Genomic DNA, 19,684 nt, shown 5'->3' with positions numbered 1-19,684 from the left:
TCTTTTATTTAGATAAATACATAATTCAGTGTGATGTTTTCTAATACCTAAAACATTTATGTTTTTATACATGCTGCTAAAATGAGGAATTTGGCTTTTAAAGCATTTTTATTACTCAAACTGTTTTTTTTTACCCTTAAGATAGTTTCAGGAATGGTTCTTTTTTTTTCTATCTTCTTCTTATCCTCCTCTTACATACCAACAAATAAAAGGAGTATTTGTTTATTTTATTAGTTTATTTGTTGGTATGTTGGCGTGATATTTTGGTAATGATCAGTTTGGACTTATAATTTGGGGGAGTGTTTATATTTAAGTATGCCTTTATAATAAATATTGATTATTATTTTAATATCAAACCATGTCAAAAAATGAATATTCCCAAATTATTGTTCAAATTTAGTCAATATTTTATGGCAAAATAAAACAAGACAAAAACTAAATGATAGTATACAATCCAGATAAATTTCTCATTTAGTAGAAGAAAATGTCTAGCAGCTAGATAGGTAATAAACTTCTTAGAATGTTAGAATATTATTGTAATTCTCAAAAAGAAACTTACTATATTTGAGATTTTGGTATTTTATTTTGGCTTATGTTTTTATATATGGATATATACATTAAAAACATTATTTTATGTCTAAGGAAGTACTTTAAGAAAATACTGTGCAAAGAAATTAATTTTTTTGCAAAGATTAAACATTTATGTGTTGGTGAGAAAAAATTAAGTAAGTTGAATGAGAATACAAATAAAAAACTAAAAATATTTGTTAAATAATTTTAAATAGCTTTAGTATGTGATTTAATATTTAAGATAGAAAAATTTGTTGCTATAGTTTTTGAGCAAATGTTAATAACCTTACATTTCTTAAAACAGAACTTTTGAAAATATTTCTAAGTAAGGCAGAAGGTGTGATTTTGGGGAGTACTTGTGAAACCTGAAAACATTCATAAAACAAGAAGCTGGTTAAGTAAATAATGGTAATGATGTTCAGCAAAAACTTAACAATTAAAAATGTTTGGACAAGTATATTAAGGGTATTGGGAAATGCTCAAGATAAAAACTTGAAAAGAATAGGTTGAAAGTTACAAATATATGTGTTGCTTCAATTATGCCTCTTGGATAAGTAATGGATCAATAACTTCATCACTGCTTTAAATGTTTTCAATCACACATATGTCTTACTCATTTAGCCATGTGAGTAAATATAGCCCCTGCACCAGGAGAAATTACTTTGCTTCACTCTGAGCAACAAATGTGTATTACTCTATTCTCACACTGCTATAAAGACATACCTGAGAGTGCATAATTTATAAAGAAAAGAGGTTTAATAGTGTGTCAAACAGCAAGGGGGAAGTCCACTCCCATGATCCAATTACCTTCCACCAGGCGTCTCTTCCAACATTGAGGATTACAATTTAACATGAGATTTGCATGGGAACACAGAGCCAAACCATATCATTCTCTCCTTGGGCCTTCTCAAATCTCATGTGTTCTTCTCACATTTCAAAATACAGTCATGCCTTCCCAACAGTCTCTCAAAGTCTTAATTCCAGCATTAACTCAAAAGTCCAAGTCCAAAGTAACATCTGAGACAAGGCAAGCTCCTTCCATCTATGAACCTCTAAAATAAAAAACAATTTAGTTACTTCCAACATATAGTGGAGATATAGGCAATTAATACATGCTCCCATTTCAAGAGGAAACAATTGGCCAAAACAAAGGGGCTACAGGTCCGCGCAATTCTGAAACCCAGCAGGGCAGTCATTAAATCTTAATGCTCCAAAAAAAATATCCTTTGACTCCATGTCTCATATCCAGGCCACAATAACACAAGGAGTGGGCTCCCAAGGCCTTGGGTAGCTCCTGTGACTCTGTAAGGTACAGCCTCTCAGCTGCTTTCATGGGTTGGTGTTGCTTGTCTGTGGCTTTTTCAGGCGCTCACTGCAAGCTGTCAGTGGATCTACTAATCTGGGGTCTAGAGGATGGTGGACCTCTTCTTACAGCTCCACTAGGCAGTGCCCTAGTAGGGACTCTGTGTGGGGGCTCCAACTCCCCATTTCCCCTCTGCACTGCTTTAGTAGAAGTTCTCCATGAGGGCTCTGCCCCTGCAGCAGACTTCTGTCTGGACATCCAGGCATTTCCATACATCCTTTAAAACCTAAGTAGAGGCTCCAAACCTCAACTCTTGCTCTCTATGCACCTGCAGGCTTAAAACCCTATGGAAGCCACCAAGGTTTCATGCTTTCACCCCCTGAAGCAGTGGCCTGTGACTTATCTGGGGCCCTTTTAGCCATGGCTGGAGCTGGAGCAGCTGGGACACAGGGAGCAGCATCACAAGGTTGCTCAGGGCAGCAGGGGCCTGGGCCCAGGCTACAAAACCATTCTTTCCTCCTAGGCCTCCAGGCCTTTAATGGGAGTGGCTTCTGCCAAGTCTCTGAAATACCTTGGGAGCATTGTCCCCATTGTTTTGGCCATTATCATTTGGCTCCTCTTTATTCATGCAAATTTCTGCAGCCAGCTTGAATTCCTTCCCAGAAAATGGATTTTTCTTTTCTACCACATAATCAGGCCGCAAGTTTTCTTAACTTTTATGCTCTGCTTCCCTTTTAAGTTCCAGTTTCATATTATGCTTTGTGCACACATGTGACCATATGCTGTCAGAAGCAGCCAAGCCATATTTTGAGAGCTTTGCTGTTTAGAAATTTCTTCCACCAGATATCCTAAATTGTCACTCTCAAGTTTAAAGTTCTACAGATCTCCAGAGCATGGGCACAATGTAGCCAGTCTCTGCTAAAGCATAGCAAAAGTGACCTTGACTCTAGTTCTCAGTAAGTTTCTCATCTCCATCTGAGACCATGTCAGCCTAGACATCATTGTTCATATCATTATTAGCATTTTGGTCACAACAATTTAGCAAGTCTCTAAGAAGTTCTAACGTTTTTCTCATCTTCTTGCCTTCATCTGAATTCTCCAAACTTACAGAAAAGGGATTGTGATTCAGACCCCAAAAGAGGGTCCCTTGATCTTACAAAAGAAAGAATTTCAGGTAAATTTGTAGAAAGTAAAGGAATAAAAGAATGGCTACTCCATAGGCAGAGCAGCCTGAAGACTGCTGGCTGCCCATTTGTATGGTTCTTTCTTGACTATATGCTAAATAAGGGGTAGATTATTCATACCTCCCCTTTTCAGACCATATAGGGTAATTTCCTGATGTTGTCATGCCATTTGTAAACTGCCATGGCGCTGCTGAGGGTGTAACAGTGAGGACAACCAGAGGAAACTCTTGTCACCATCTTGGTTTTGGTTGGTTTTACCCGGCTTCTTTAGTGCAAACTGTTTTATCAGCAAGATCTTTATGACATGTATCTTTGCCAACCTCCTATCTCATCCTGTGACTAAGAATGCTTCATCTTACTGTGAATGAAGCCCAACAGGTCTTATCCTTATTTTATCCAACCCCTGTTCAAGATGGAGTCACTGTGGTTCAAATGCCTCTGACAAAATTGTTCCAGCCTCTGCCTGTTACCCAGTTCCAAAGTAATTTCCACATTTTCAGGTATCTTTATAGCAATCCCCCAATTCTCTGGTACCAGTTTTTTATATTAGTCCATTCTCACACTGCTATAAAGACACACCTGAGACTGGGTAGTATATAGAGGAAAAAGGTTTAACTGTGGCCATAATTCTGCAGACTGTACAGGCTTCTGCTTCTGGAAGACCTCAGGGAATTTACAATCATGGCAGAAGGCAAAGGGGAAGCGAGCACATATTCACTTGGCCAGAGGAGGGAGAGAGAAAAGGGGGAAGTGCTACACACTTTAAAAAAACCAGATCTTGTGAGAACTCACTCACTATCATGAGAACAGCAAGGAGGAAGTCCACACCTATTATTCAATTACCTCCCACCAGGCCCTTCCTCTGACATTGAGGATTACAATTCAACATGAGATTTGGATAGGGACAGAGAGCCAAACTGTATCAAAATGTAAAGTGAAAAATGTTGATATTAGATAGGTATTTTTTCATACTGTGAGATTTTCTCCCTTCCAGCTATTAAACTCTTAGCCTTTCTTTCCTCTCAACTTTCATACACCTCAGTCAAAATAAAATTATACTTGCAATTGTACTTTTATCCTTCTAACTCTTAGAGATTACCTGATTCTCAAATTACCTATGGTTACAAAAGAGATAATAGTGGAATTCTCAATTTTCAAGGCTGCACATGGATGTAACCAGTGATGAACTTGGCTAATTCTTCTCTAATTGACTTCATGCAGAAAGAAGACAGTAGCGCCTGTCTTTTATTATTATTATTATTATACTTTAAGTTCTAGGGTACATGTGCACAATGTGCAGGTTTGTTACATATGTATACATGTGCCTTGTTGGTGTGGTGCACCCATTTGTAGCACCTGTCTTAATAAACAAGATGAGCATGGCAGAGACAAAGTCAGCAGGATTGTATAATCTGTTCCTGGAAAGATTCTATTTTGAGATCCTCTGATATGATACATCAGCCCATATGCCACCTCATTCATAGAGGACAGATAGTCTTCCTCTGAGCTGCATTTCAAGGAATTGATAGGGTGAGAACAATGTAATCATAGAATACATTATGCCAGTGAATGAACTTCTGAACATGGTCAAAAAAGAAGTGAGACCATGATAACTATATTTTAATTTTTCATCAAATTTAACAAACTACATTTTCAAAATGATAATTTTTATATTTTTATTATTAAAAAGTAATGCATGCTAACTTGTGACAACATCAAGCAATATAAAATCAATGTTAATATTTGGGTATGGAGTTAGAGGATCGAGGGAAGTAGAATACCTTGACATTCCTTTCTTTGGGAAACCACTATCTCCTCAGTTCCATATTAATTTTGCTTTGTTAAAGAGTTTTAGTTAGGACCAATGCCATCTCCCTATAGCAATATTATCTCTCCAAGCCAAGTAGCAAACACATAATCTAGACTTGGTCAATCATGTTACTCCTTCCCTTTTTGCATGAAGATATTGACTGAAAATGGCCAAATGAATCCAGACAAGCCAATTGGAATTATTTTTGTATGTTTTCACAGACCTGTTGGTTGGAAAGGTATTTTCTTCCTATGTTGTTACCATGTGCCACGAGAATTGTGAAATTTAAAGAAAGGTGTGAAAAGTCTGACTTCACCATGTGACCTGGATTCAGTTATGTCTGAAGTTAGACTTTACTCTAGATTTTACTCAATTAAGGCAGCCAATGTTTATTTTTTAAAAAATATTAGTTTTTGCTTAAATGACTTTGAATTTTATTAATGATGATAAAATATACTAACTACCACAATAAAGCATAGTCAAAACTCTTGATTAAGCTAATAGAAAAATAGGTTTGTTTTATAAATATCTGCATAAGCTTTCCCAAGTTTTTATACCAGAAGATGTTGTTTTATATCTACAACCACATAGACATGTTTGTCACCTTTCCTGTGCATCCATTCATTAATTAAATGTAATTAATTAATTAATAGAATTCCTGCATGAATAGGAACTGTTATGTAACATATTATCTCATCTGGCTATAATTTAACAAAGGATTTAACAAAAAAAAGATAATTTCTAGTTGTCCAGCTGAGAAAGTCTATAAATATAGTAACTTTAAAATAAACTATAGTTTATAGTCAAAAAGGAAGTTTCATAATTTCTACTTAAAAGTCAGACTTTGGAGAAAATAGCTAAGGAAATGGTAATTGATTGAAGTCTAAATTTCAAATTACTTGTGATTAGAAAAGGAATTATAATTCCTCAAGCCCCAACAACACAAATAAGTCCAGAGAGCCAAGTAGGTATGAAAAACTGCCTGGAAAAAAATAAGAAAGAAGTAAAATGTCATTCCTAGAAGAAAAAAAAAAGGTTTTCCCATGTAAAAACACAATGAAAATATTACCCAATATATCCCAATAGTAGATACAAGGAAAGTCTTAAAAGTAATTACATAACTTAAGAAAACAGCCTAGAGAAAAAAGAAAAAGAAAACAGGGCTTTTTAAGGGCAGAAGAGGGCGAATAGGAGAGAAAGTTTTCCTTTGGTGATATGGTTAAGAAAAGATGTAAGGAGGAAATTTTTGTTGTCTTATTAAACAAACAAAGAAACAAAAACACTTATGGCATCCAAACTGTAGTGTGTTGAATAGGGACCCCAGCCTGAATTCATATCCCCTTATTTGAATGGGGACTTTATTTGTTCAACATAAGAAGGTGACCCTATTTGAAAAGAGAGTTTTTTCAGATGTAATTAGTTAAGGATCTTGAGATGGAAGCATATAGGATTTAGAGTGGGCCCTAATTTCAGGACTGGTGTTTCTAAGAAGTGTAAAAGATACAGGGAGATGCAGGGAAGAAGGCCATGTGATGACAGAGGCAGAGACTGGAGGAATGCAGCTACAGGCCAAAGAATACTGGCAGCCAAAAGCAACCAGAAGCATCTGAGAGGCAAAAATCTATTCTTCCCGAGAGCTTTCAGGGGAACATGGCTCTGTGACACCTTGATTTCAGACTTCTAGATTCCAGAACTGTCACTTAATAAATTTCTGTTGCTTTAAGTCATTAAATTTTTGGTAAACTCCTAAAGTTACTGCAACCTTAGGGAATTAATAAAGCACTTTGGTACTGCATTAATTTTGTGTAATTTGTTACTACAACCTTAGGAAATTAATGCACAATTCCACTCTACATGACACACCCCCCACCCCAAAAACATTTTTGTTAAAGAGAATATGTTTTGATGTATTGACAGAAGAGGGCACTTTTGAATTAGAAATCTTTTACAGCAGGTGTTGGCAAGCTTTTCCATAAAGGATTGGAGAATAGATTTTACAAGCCAAAACTCAAAAGTTTAGGATATTATATATTATATAATATATATATTATATACGTATTATATATCTTGTGATTATATGCAACCATTAGAAGGTGACCATTTAAAAATGTAAAAAATATTCTTAGCCTGCAAATGAGTTTTTTAAAAGTTGCTGGATAGATTTGGACCATGGACAATGGAGCATCATTTGCAAATCCCTGTTCTATAACACCTCCTAACATCAACCACATCTATGATATGTAAAGAAAAAGCAATCTTTCTACACACAGAGGTACTATAAAAAAAACACGAAAATTTCCCTGTCCACAAAATCTGTAGCTATAAAAATATGGAATTAAAAATTAAAAAACTTATGGCAGATATGTAGAAAAGATAAGTACAATGAGAGTTGTTTGAACCAAGGAAAGATTTGGAGCCAAGAAAGAAATAGTTAAAAAGAAAAATGTATAACATACAGAAGAATAAATTACAAAGTATCCAAAGGAGTATAGATTTAAATTTAAATAAGGAGCATGGAGAAAAGCAGGAAAAGAATCAATAGAAGGAAAAAATGGCATAAAGAAAACATAAGAAAGTCAAGAAAGTAAGTTGATGAAAAGAAAGATGAGCTAAGGTGTAAAGCACTAGAGTACCTTAAAAAGAAAAACAATGAAATATATATATATATATATAATATGAATATATATGTGTGTGCGTATGTATAACTTAACAAAGTAAGAAAATAACAGAATTAAAATGAGATCAAAAACAGAGTAATTGTTAGAAAATAGTTGATAAGTGGATGACAAGCCAAGAAAATCCCCCATGATGTAATTAGAGACCCTGAAAAGGAAAAGAGAAACAGTGGTAGAGAACTTATATTCAAATGTATATCCAAGGAAACAAAGTGTACATATTAAATTACAAAATAGTAAACCGATGCAGCAAAATAGAAACTAAAATACAAGTAATAGCAATAGTGGTACAAAGAGTTAACTCTTCTACAAAAATAAACATCAAGTAATCTCAAAAAAATAAGACTCAATTATATGCTGTACAGAAGGGAAGCATCAAAAACAAAGTTACTTTACAAAGCTAAAATTAACAGATTGGTAAAAGTATGTTAGTCAGATAAAAATATTTCTCAACTTAAATTCTCAACAATCTATAAAAAGAGCAAACAAGTGAAACAAGCAAAAAACATGAGAAGGAAAATAATAATAAAAATAAATTATTGAAATAGAAAATAATTATTCCAATTACTAAATTCTAAAAAGTTGACAACATACTAGATAATTTACTCAAGAGAAGACACACGTATCTAAAATAAAGAATGACAAGTGTGAAATTTCCATGAAAGTAGAGAAAAATGTTAAATGTGACATAATTTAAAGACCTCTAGGAAAATAAATGTGAAGACTTAGATAACTGGAGTATTCACCAGTTAAATCATGTTTACCACAATTAGCCTGATTAGAAATAAAAATTTTAAAAAGTTCCATAGAAAAATAAAGAAAATTAACAAGGAATCACCCCACGATTCAAGCGCTAGGCTGAGATATCTTCACATAGAGGCCCTGTCGAACTTTCAAAAATAATATATATTTCACATTTTATGTAAATTTTTCGGTGCCTTGAAAACTAAGGAAACCTTTTAAATTCCTTTATGAGCCAAATACAGCATCAGTAGTTAAATTGACAGTGCCATGAAAATTAAGAGAACCTTTGAAATTCCTTTATGAATCAACTACACCATTAATAGTTAAATTGATAAGTACAGTATAAAATATAAAATACAAACCAATACCATTCATGAATATTAATGAAAAAACTGCTAGCAAACAGAATCCAAATTTCTTTTAATAAAATAATATACAGTGACCAGATGGGAGATATTCCAGAAAGACAAGGCCAGTTAACTTCCAGGAAACCCATTGATAAAATATACCATATTCATAAATAATAAATAAAATAATTACACATATACTGACAAAGGATTGTTTTTTATAAAGTTGCAGTATGCTTCAGTACAGGCAGAATTTTTGTTTTCAAAAGTGATTCTGAAACATTTTGATATAAGTATGCAAAATTTGATTCATGTTTACATCATATACACACACAAAAAAATCTCTAAATAGATCATAGTCCTAAATATGAATACTAGAAAACATCTAGAAGACAATATTAAAAAACAATCTTTGTTGCTGGGGGATAGGAAAGTTTAATGTAAAAGAAAAAATGATAAATTTGGTTTTAAAGAATTAGAACTTTCAGATTTTTAGAAGCTACATTTAAGAAAATGAAAACAAAGCAAATAAAAGCTGGCCACGACGTTGCTCTGTACCGGAAGGAGCTCTCAGTGTGGAGAGGCCAGGGAGTGGGAGCAGGCACTTCGGATCCTGCAGAGAGGGAGGAGGCTTCTCAGGCCCTTGAGAGCGCAGGGATACTGGGTCTGGAGCCACAGCTGGGTGGCTGTAGCTTCACCTGGAAGTGTGGGCCCCCGCTCTGCCAACTTGGTAAGGTGTTGGGCTCCCACTGGGATCACCTGCGCCCAACCCCACCAGCTCCACAGAGCGTGCAGCCCCAGCTATCCCTCCCCTGCTGCAGCTGACGTCTCTGCAGCAGCTGCTCCAGAAGGGCCACCGCTGCCATCATTTCTTGTCCACTACTTTTGCCAAGACTCAAAAACCCACCCGTGACAAATACCAATTTCTGATTTGATAAAATATCTTTGGTATTAAGAGACGCAACTTGTCCAGTATTTAAAAATTATTTTCTTCAGGCATTTCTCAAAATAATGAATGAGAAATCACATCATAAATATTAGTTACTGAGAATTATACCTATAGAATCATAGAACATTCATGTCAAAAGGAATCATAGTCATCTTTTATTCTAGTGGTTCCAATGTTTTATATTCTTTAGATGATTATTCTAAAATAAAAATTTACTCATGTTATGACTTTTTATTTTCTAAAATAAAAATGTGGCGTGAACCCGGGAAGCGGAGCTTGCAGTGAGCCGAGATTGCGCCACTGCACTCCAGCCTAGGTGAAAAAGCGAGACTCCGTCTCAAAAAAAAAAAAAAAAGTTGAAATTTATTTTATTTGTCATTTCTTTTATTATCTTTTTGCAAAAGCAGGACATTATATTTCCCCAACATTATAATGAAGCTGTCATTATGTCTTCAGAATTAAAAACAAATAAATATAATTTTTTATAAAAAATTGTTACGTTGGTTTTGTTCCTTATCACTTTATTTTGGATAAATAAAAAATAAGTCATGGACCAAGGTCTCTCTTCACATCTAAACCTACCTTTCCTATTTACAGAATAAGCAAGCATGATCCACAGAATAAATATGACTTGCTCAGATTCCCATGACTATTGTGTCCAGGATCTGGGAATTAAAGACCAAGTCATTGGACTCTCTATATCTAAAGATTCTGACATCACAAAAGGAGGGTAGAAGAGAAGAAAACACTTCTGCTGTCTTTACCAATCTTGTATTGAGATGACCTTGCAAGTTGTATTAGTTGCCCTTTTTTAGTTCAACTATATGAAATCACAAGGAAATATATTTTTAAAAGAAAGACATTTCCTTTCAAATGCATCTCACAATGAGCTTTGAAGAGAAAAGATCAGAATTACAGAGGCTGGAGATTAAGTATTCTGTGGAGTATACACAACCTGTAGTAAATTCACTACTAGTGTGGTTTTTTTTAAAAGCCCTATTTCTTTATGAACATACAGTTTCATTCTCTGAAGAGTGTTCTCTGAGAGCTAATCATTGTTTGTGTTTCTAACTTATAAAACATATATTCCTAATAAGTTAAAATTGAAACTGAATGGGGTGAAATGAACATTCTTTGAAGCTAGTCCATAGAATTGTCAAGAAAAGGATATATAAATTTTAAAGTAGCCAGGTGCAGCACACCAACATGGCACATGTATACATATGTAACAAACCTGCATGTTGTGCACATGTACCCTAAAACTTGAAGTATAATAAAAAAAAAAAAAGTTGGCTGTATTCCATCAAAGACCAAAGCTGTCATGGCTGGAAGCCTGTGAAATATGTGATGAAAGGGGTTGCAGCAAGCGTGGCATTCTCCTACTTACTTCACCCTCATTCTGCCCTGTTTATGTTTGCGACAAGCCTCTGTCCAAGAAGGCAAAGACTTTTGCAGTGTTGCTTCAGATGAAGAGTGATTCCATTTCAAAATGATCAAGATGAACTAATCTGGGGAACTGGGTTGCCAAAAACCGTTTTGGAAGAAAATTGCTCCTCATTTGTCTGTTATATTTTTATTTCTGTTGTGTTCAGTCCCCTGATTCTGTACATAGAGTGATTTACATTAAGAGTCTTGATTTAAAAAATAAAAAATAAATAAATAAAATAGCCATTCTTGTTATGTAGAAAACTATTACACTGCAGCAATGTTTATCAAATACCAAGTGGACTTAGTTAATTCTATTCTTGTTACCTTTATTTTCCATTTGTAAAATAGGAATAACAAGACCTGTTAACATTTCTGAAATAATTAAATGAGTTACTATATATAAAGTACTTAGTATGGAACAAATGCAGAATGATATATTGACAGAGAGGCTGGAGAGTCTAAAGTGATGTTTTCCCAATTATCTTTAAATTCTTCAGAATTCATTTTTCCTGATCATCTTCTCTGGTTCACATCACTCTGCTGCCTGTTAATTACTCACATTTAGAGCTGAAGTGAATCGGATTTATTGAGAAAGGTATGGAGGATTCCTAGTTTTGCCAGGATGTTTTGCTAAGTAATTGCTGGAGAAATTTAATAATACTGACCTTCTTTGGTTACCATGTGTAAATAATTCCGATGCAGGAGCATGAGCACCATGTGGGGACCATGTTATCTCCTCTAAATTTGTGGTGTTGCAAAATAAAATACTTGCCAAGGCTACTGTGGAATGAAAACTTGGGAATGTTGTTGCCAAAGTAATTCCATATGATAGAAGGAGAGTTGGGAAAATACTGCTTCATAGAGTATGCCCTCATCATCTTTCCCCACTAAAAATATGTACCATCTATGAAACCACAAGTATGATTTTTAATTTTTTTGAATAATAGGTTATATAGACTGAGGGCTACTGTAGAACTCAGGTAAATTATTCGTAGTATGAAACAAAGGGACATCCATTTATCTAGAGGTCTAGAAGCCAGAAGCTTTCGAAGAAAATACTAAAAATTGATAAATTAAACAGAACCTCAAGTGACAGGTACCACATTTGAGGAAATAATAGTTACAAGTGTGACAGTCCTCAAGAGGACATTTCTAAGAACAACAGTTCTACAACAAACCAGCCAAAGTGCTCAGTCGGGTGCTCCTCAGAAGATTCTCCAGCTCTGACCAGGTGGTCTGTACAAACTATATATGGTGGTACTTCCCTTTTATTCTCCCTCTGCCTTAGTCTTTTTAAACAACTTTAGCTCATCATTGCTTATGTTGGTTACAGAAATGGGAACTGTTGGGATATATGTCCTGTTATAAAGGAGAGTAACAAAATCCCATTCTTAGGGTATGGTAATGAAAGCTAGCTGACCAGCACAGCACTTCATATGTAATTCAGACTCTACACCAGAGCTCATCCTGGGAAGCTATTGAGAAGCCAAAGGATCCACTTCTCAGTCACCTTGTATCTAGAGACACATGAGTATTTCTAGCCAGTACATGTGAGAAAATGTTTTCTATATTTAATGTGGCTTCCCCAACTCATACCTTTCTATGACAACAGCCGTGGGTTGGATGTGTGACCATATTTACTCAGAATGTGACCTTATTTGGATTAATGATTTTTGTCTACATAAGTAAGGTAAAGATCTCCAAATAAGATCATCCTGAATTAGGGTAGGCCCTAAATCCAATGATAAATCAATAATATATCTTATTATAATAAGAAAAGAAGAGACAACACAGAGTCATACACAGGGAAAGGGCCTGTGAAGGTGAAAGCAGAGATTGGAGGGTAGCCACAAGCCAAGGAACACAAGGATTGCCAGGGGCAACTGGAAGCTAGGAGAAAAGCATGGAATGGATTCTTCAAATCAGCACATCGATTTTGGATTCCTGGTCTCCAACAATATAAAAAGAATGAATTTCTGCTATTTTAAGTTACCAAATTTGTGGTAATTTTTCATGGCAGAGAAAATCCAGGCTTATACAAGTCTAGTAACACCAAAGATTGCCAGAAAACCACTAGAAGCTACAGGACAGCCATTGCAATTATAATTATTTAAATGTAGATGAGGTTATACTAGAATAAGATGGGCCCTTTATTCAATATGACCGGTACCCTTATGAAAGGGGGAAATGTGGACACGGAGACACACATGCAAGGATAATCCCAAGTGAAGAAGAAGGCATAGATCAAGATAATGCTTCTACAAGCCTAAGAACACCAAAGATTGCCCGAAAACCACTAGAAGCCACAGGAGAGGCATGGAACAGATTCTTTCTCACAGACTTCAGAAGAAAATAACCTTGCTGGCACCTTGATATCAAACTTCTAGCCTCCAGAACCATGAGGCAATATATTTCTGTCCTATAAGCAACTCAGTTTGTGGTACTTTGTTACAGCAACCCTAGCAAACTAATACAGGAAGGTTATTAGTTCAAATAACAAAATAAGTTCAGAGGCAGGGTAGATTTCAACTAGGGTTTCATCAGATTTCTACTAATTCTCTAAGGCATTCTCTCCTTCATGGGTCACCTTTTGCTCTGGATGGCTTTTCTCACATTCCCAAAATGGTTGCAGGAGTTCCAGGGATCACATTCATTTCTTTGGTGTCCAGAAGAAGGGAGAGTATCTTTGTCCCAGCATTCTAAGTAAAATATTTAAATTCAGTTTGGACTGGACTAGACTATTGCTAACTAACTGTGGGATTGATAATTAGAAGTGTTGAGTGATCTAAGTGAATCCGGATGGACTTTTAGATTTGAAGGAAGATTAACATTCCTGGAAGCAAATGAGCAGCATAGTCAGGGGAGTATGCCTGGGCAAAAATAAGATACCATGAGAAAATAGGAGTGGGAAAATGAAAGCTAGCCACGTGGCAAATATATATACCTTTGGACCAAAGGCACATATTTTAACATTGTTTTTGTCTTCCAGATATTTTATATTTCTAACTTGTCAATTTTATCCTGATTTAATGTGTTCTTCAAAAATAAAATGCAGATTTCTTATAGTTGTTAATTTTATGTACATTTTTTATAATTTTTGATAAATATTGAGAATTGAATGGCTTTTTTACTTTAAAAATGTATTTGTTAATGTGAGTATATTCAATTGTTATAATGGCAAAAGGTACATTTAGTGGCAACCCCATTTTAAACTCATGTACATATTATTTAACACATTGCTGTTTTTTAAATGGCATTTAGAAAATTTTTGACTGGCTACCTATATTTACGAGTCAACACTCCATATTTTCCAAGAAATACATCATATTTTCTACTGCCAAAAAAAGTCATCTATATTACCCTTATGGAAAGAAAAATTATAAGTGTATGTTTAATGTCTTGATAAATAATTTTTATTTGGGAAAACATTTAAAGGTCAATTTGATAGAATACTATTCTGAAAGTTGTTTATTTTTTTTCAATCCCATTGACCTAGATTGATTTAAATGGCTTAAAAAGAACTTCTGATGAGGAGGGATGCCATCTAGTTTAGAAGTCTCAGAATTCCCACTTTAACTGAATGTACATTTTGCCAAGAAAACTTCATGAAAGAAGCATTTGGTAAGCAAGTTTAGAAAATAATGTCAGGGTATGATCTATAGTGAACTGTAAGGAGAAAATATTGTATTACTGTGATGTGATCAAAAATCGAAATGAAAACTGCAACAATATTTATCTAGAATAATTACATTCTAAAAAGCATCTGGACTTCAAAACAGTTTGCAGATTGATAAACTATGCAATTAACCAATATCCAATGTACTAGTGTAGCAAGTCAAGCAATCAGATGAGACTAGGTCAGAAATATGCTTAAATACTTTCCTATTTATGAGTTTTAAGTGGATTTCCAAGATTAAATGAGAGCTTTTCCATTACTTGATGTAAAAACACGTCATTACTTTATTTATTAATATTATTTTTTAAAAATTTATACTATATTTCTCTGACTCTTTCCATTCAGTAGAAAATTTTCTGTGAAATTTTTGAATTCATTTCTTCCTTATACCCTAATTTGATTAACAGCAAGTAATATTACATAAGACCGTAAACCTTAAGTATGCCAATGTAAAGGATACTACAATATTTGGTTATGACATTTATTCCTGCACTGCTTCAGGACAGACAAACACTTATCCACAAAAAAATTACCATCCTAAATTCATAATGATCAATATAATGTGATAAGTTAACATTGTTGAAATAATTTTCAGTTTTTCTTTGTGCAGACTTTGCATTTATCTTTAACATTCTTATATCTTACCTTTTTTTAAAAAAAAACGAGTTCCTATTAGCTGCTGTTTATTACGGTAAATTCTAAGAATGCAAAATAATGAGTAAGTCCTCATTATTTTCATCAGGACAAATGGAGAGGAATGGGAAAAACAGATGGAAAAGAAAGAATTAAGCAAGGATAACTATTTTGTAATGATAAAAAGGAGCCTGCAGTGACATGCAAAGGCGAGGCGCTTATTCCTGGAAGAGATGACCTGTGAGATGTATTTTGAGGAAAAAGTTAGAGTTCACAAGATTAATAAAAGATAAGCAGAAGAGAATGGGACTTGGGAGGTAGGAGGGTACCCAAGGGGAAGAAATAATGAGAAATGTCATGTGTGGAATTAACATTATAAAATTACTTTTCAAAAGCTAACTTTCTTGAGGGCTTTCCTTGAGGCACACACTAAGCTCTTTGGATACATCATTTACTAACAACCCTGAGAAGCAAGTACAATGACTTTCATTGCATTATGTGTGAGGGATAAAAATGGCTCAGTAGTGGGTTGAATGTTTAGTGTAAGGCATAGGGTAATATGATTGTGAAGCCAGAGCTAGACAGGGAACAGTTTAGAGTTAAAAATTTGTGTTAGCATTTTTATTTGCAGGTGATAAAACACGTCTGCAGAGTCTTCTGCAAAGGGGTGGTATGATTCCTGACACTTGAAATAGGTTACTCTGGCCACTCAGTAAAGGACAGGTCCAAGGGGCACACAGTGAAGGTACAGAAACATGCTTGGAAGTTAAACTGCAAAGGCAAGGAATTCTGGGAACTAGAACCTGGAAGAATGACAGCAGGGCAGAGAGGATTCATTTTTACTTCTATTTGGAAGTTTGAGAAGAATCCCCTTCTACAAATCCAGCATTCAATTTACACAGACATATTTGACATAAGGAATTGTCTTAAAACAAAATCTTAAGACATTAAAAAAACAGCAATTTTATATAGAGACAAAGAATTAACAATTTTAAAAACTGATATTTCTCTCTCCAATCCTGAAGGAAATCAAATACTGAATTGCAGATACCCTACAATGCACCCAGCTTTTCTGTCATACATCTAATTTTATGGAGAAAATGTTAGACGTTAGATTTAGAGTGTGAGTTGTTAATATGCCTGGGTGTTTAAAGGTATTTTATCCACTATTAGGTTTGGTGTCTCCATTCAGAAAAAATGTGAGAAAAAAACAGAGAAAGCTAAGTGCTCAGCAGCAAAAGAAATAGTGTCTTTTTTGTTGTGTCTCTGCCAGATTATCAGGATGATGCTGGCCTTATAGAATGAGTTGGGGAGGAGTTCCTCCTACTCAATTTTTTGAAACAGTTTCAGTAGGAATGGTACCAGCTTTTTGTACATCTGCTAGGATTTGGCTGTGAATCTGTCCAGAGCTTTTTTTTTTTTTTTTTTTTTTGTAGGTAGGATACTTATTACTGATTCGATTTTGGAGCTCATTATTGTTCCATTCAGGCCAATATCCTTGAAGAATACTGATGCAAAAATCCTCAACAGAATACTCGCAAACCAAATCCAACAACACATCCAAAAGTTAATCCAGCATGATCAAGTAGGCTTTATCCCTGGGATGCAAGGATGGTTCAACATGTGCAAATTAATAAATGTGATTCATCACATAAACATAACTAAAGACAAAAACTGCATGATTATCTCAATAGATACAGAGAAGGCTTTTGATAAAATTCAACATCCTTTCATGTTAAAATAAACCAGGTATTGAAGGAACGTACTAATAATCATATTATTATGATTTTTATCATCATAATAAATATATATAAAATATAATAAATAATATATTATATTATATATTATGTATATTATAATATAATTATATTTATATATAATTATAATATAATTATATTTTATTATAATTAATATATTATATTATCATATATTATATATTATATATAATAAATATAATAAAAATATAATCATATGATTATATCATATTATTATAATAACATATTGAGATCAATAATCTCAATAAACCAGGTATTGAAGGAACATATCTCAAAATGATAAGAGCCATCTATGACGAATTCACAGACAGCATTATACTGAATTGGCAAAAGCTGGAAGCATTCCCCTTGAAAACCAGCACAATACAAAGAGGTACTCTCCAACTACCCCTATTCAACATAGTACTGCAAGTCCTAGCCAGAGCGCTCAGGCAAAGGAAGGACATAAAGGACATCCAAAAAGGAAGAGAGAAAGTCAAACTATCCCTGTTTGTAGATGACACGAATCTATATCTGGAAACCCTTATAGTGTCATCATGAAAGCTCCTTCAGGCTGATCAACCACTTCAGCAAAGTTTCAGGATACAAAATCAATGTACAAATATTACTAGCATTCCTATACACCAAAAACAGCCTAGCTGAGAGCCAAATCAGGAACACACATCCATTTACAACTGTCACAAAGAAAAAATAAAATACCTAGGAATACAGCTAACAATGGAGGTAAAAAATCTCTATTATGAGAATTATAAAACAATCCTTTAAGAAATCAGAGATGACACAAACAAATAGAACAACATTCCATGCACCTGGATAGGGAGAATCAATATCGTTAAAATGGCCACACTGCCCAAAGCAATTTACAGATTCAATGTTATTTCTATCAAACTACCAAAAACATTCTTCACAGACCAAGAAAAAACTATTTTAAAATTCATGTGGAACCGAGAAGGAGCCCAAATAGCCAAGGCAATCCTAAGCAGAAAGAGCAAAGCTGGAGGCATCATGCTACTGATTTTGAACTATAATACAGGGCTACGATAAACAAAACAGCATGATACCAGTACAAAAACAGACACATAGACCAATGGAACAGAATACAGAGCCTGGAAATAAGGCTGCACACCTACATCAATTGATTTTTGATGAAGCTGACAAAAAAAAAAAGCAATGAGGAAAGGGCCCCCTATGCAAAAAATCATGCTGGGATAACTGGATAACTATATGCAGAAGATTGAAATTGGACTCCTTATTTACACCATATACAAAATTATCTCAAGATGGATTAAAGACTTAAATATAAAATGTAAAACCCAAAACTGTAAAAACGCTGGAAGATAACCTAGGCAACAACATTCTGGACATAGAAACTAGCAAATATGTCATGATGAAGATGCCAAAAGCAGTTTTAACAAAGCAAAAATTGACAAACTGAATCTAATTTAACTAAAAAGTTTTTGCATAGCAAAATAAACTATCAATAGAGTAAACAGGCAAGCTACAGAATGGGAGAAAATATTTGCAAACTATGCATCTGACAAAGGGCTAATATCCAGCATTTATAAGGAACTTAAAGAAATTTACAAGGAAAAAGCAATTCCTTAAAAAGTGAGCAAAGTACATGAACAGAAACTTTTCAAAAGAAGACATACATGTGGCCAATAAGCAATTGAAAAAAAAGAAAAGCTTAATATTACTGATAATTAGAGCAATGCAAATCAAAACCAGGAAGAGATAACATCTCACACCTGTCAGAATAGCTATTACTAAAAAGTCCAAATAATAATAGGTGTTGACTAAGTTGTGGAGAAAAAAGAACACTTATACATTGGTGAGAGTGTAAATTTGTTCCACTATTGTGGAAAGCAGTGTGGCAATTCGTTTAAGAGTGAAAAACAGAACTACCATTTCATCCAGAAATCCCATTACTGGGTAGATACCCAAAGAAAGACAACTTTTTTCTGTCATAAGACAAATGCACACATGTTCTTTGCAGCACTATTTAGCAAAGACATGGAATCAATCAGCTTGCCCATTAATGGAAGACTGGATAAAGAAAATGTGGCACATATACACCATGAAATACTATGCGTCTATAAAAAAGAACAAGATCACGTCCTTTGCAGGGACATGGATGGAGCTGGAGGCCATTATCCGTAGCAAACTAACTCAGAAACAGAAAACCAAATATTGCATTTTCTCACTTGTAAGTGGGAGCTAAATGAAAACACATACACTCAATGAGGGGAACAGCAGACATTGGGGCCTGCCAGAGGGTGAGGGTTGAAAGGAGGGAGAGGAGCAGAAAAAGTAACTACTGGGTACTAGGCTTAGTACCTAGGTGATAAAATAATCTGTACATCAAACCTCCAGGACATGAGTTTACCTATATAACAAACCTACACATGTACCCTTGAACATAAACTTTTTAAAAAAAGAAATAATTTCTAATTGTTGTATTTCAATACCTCAGTAGTTTCTTAGAAGCTATTGTGACGTCTGCACTGCTTTCTCATACAAATGACCCTTACTTTAGCCCAGCAATTTCTAAAAATTAAGCATTTTATGTGTGATTTGCTTTTTCTGTTGT

This window comes from Hylobates moloch, unplaced genomic scaffold, assembly GCF_009828535.3.
Source record: "Hylobates moloch isolate HMO894 unplaced genomic scaffold, HMol_V3 SCAFFOLD_24, whole genome shotgun sequence".
Lineage (NCBI taxonomy): Eukaryota > Metazoa > Chordata > Mammalia > Primates > Hylobatidae > Hylobates > Hylobates moloch.
The sequence above is the reverse complement of the archived record's forward strand: the minus strand, read 5'-3'. Positions refer to the sequence as shown.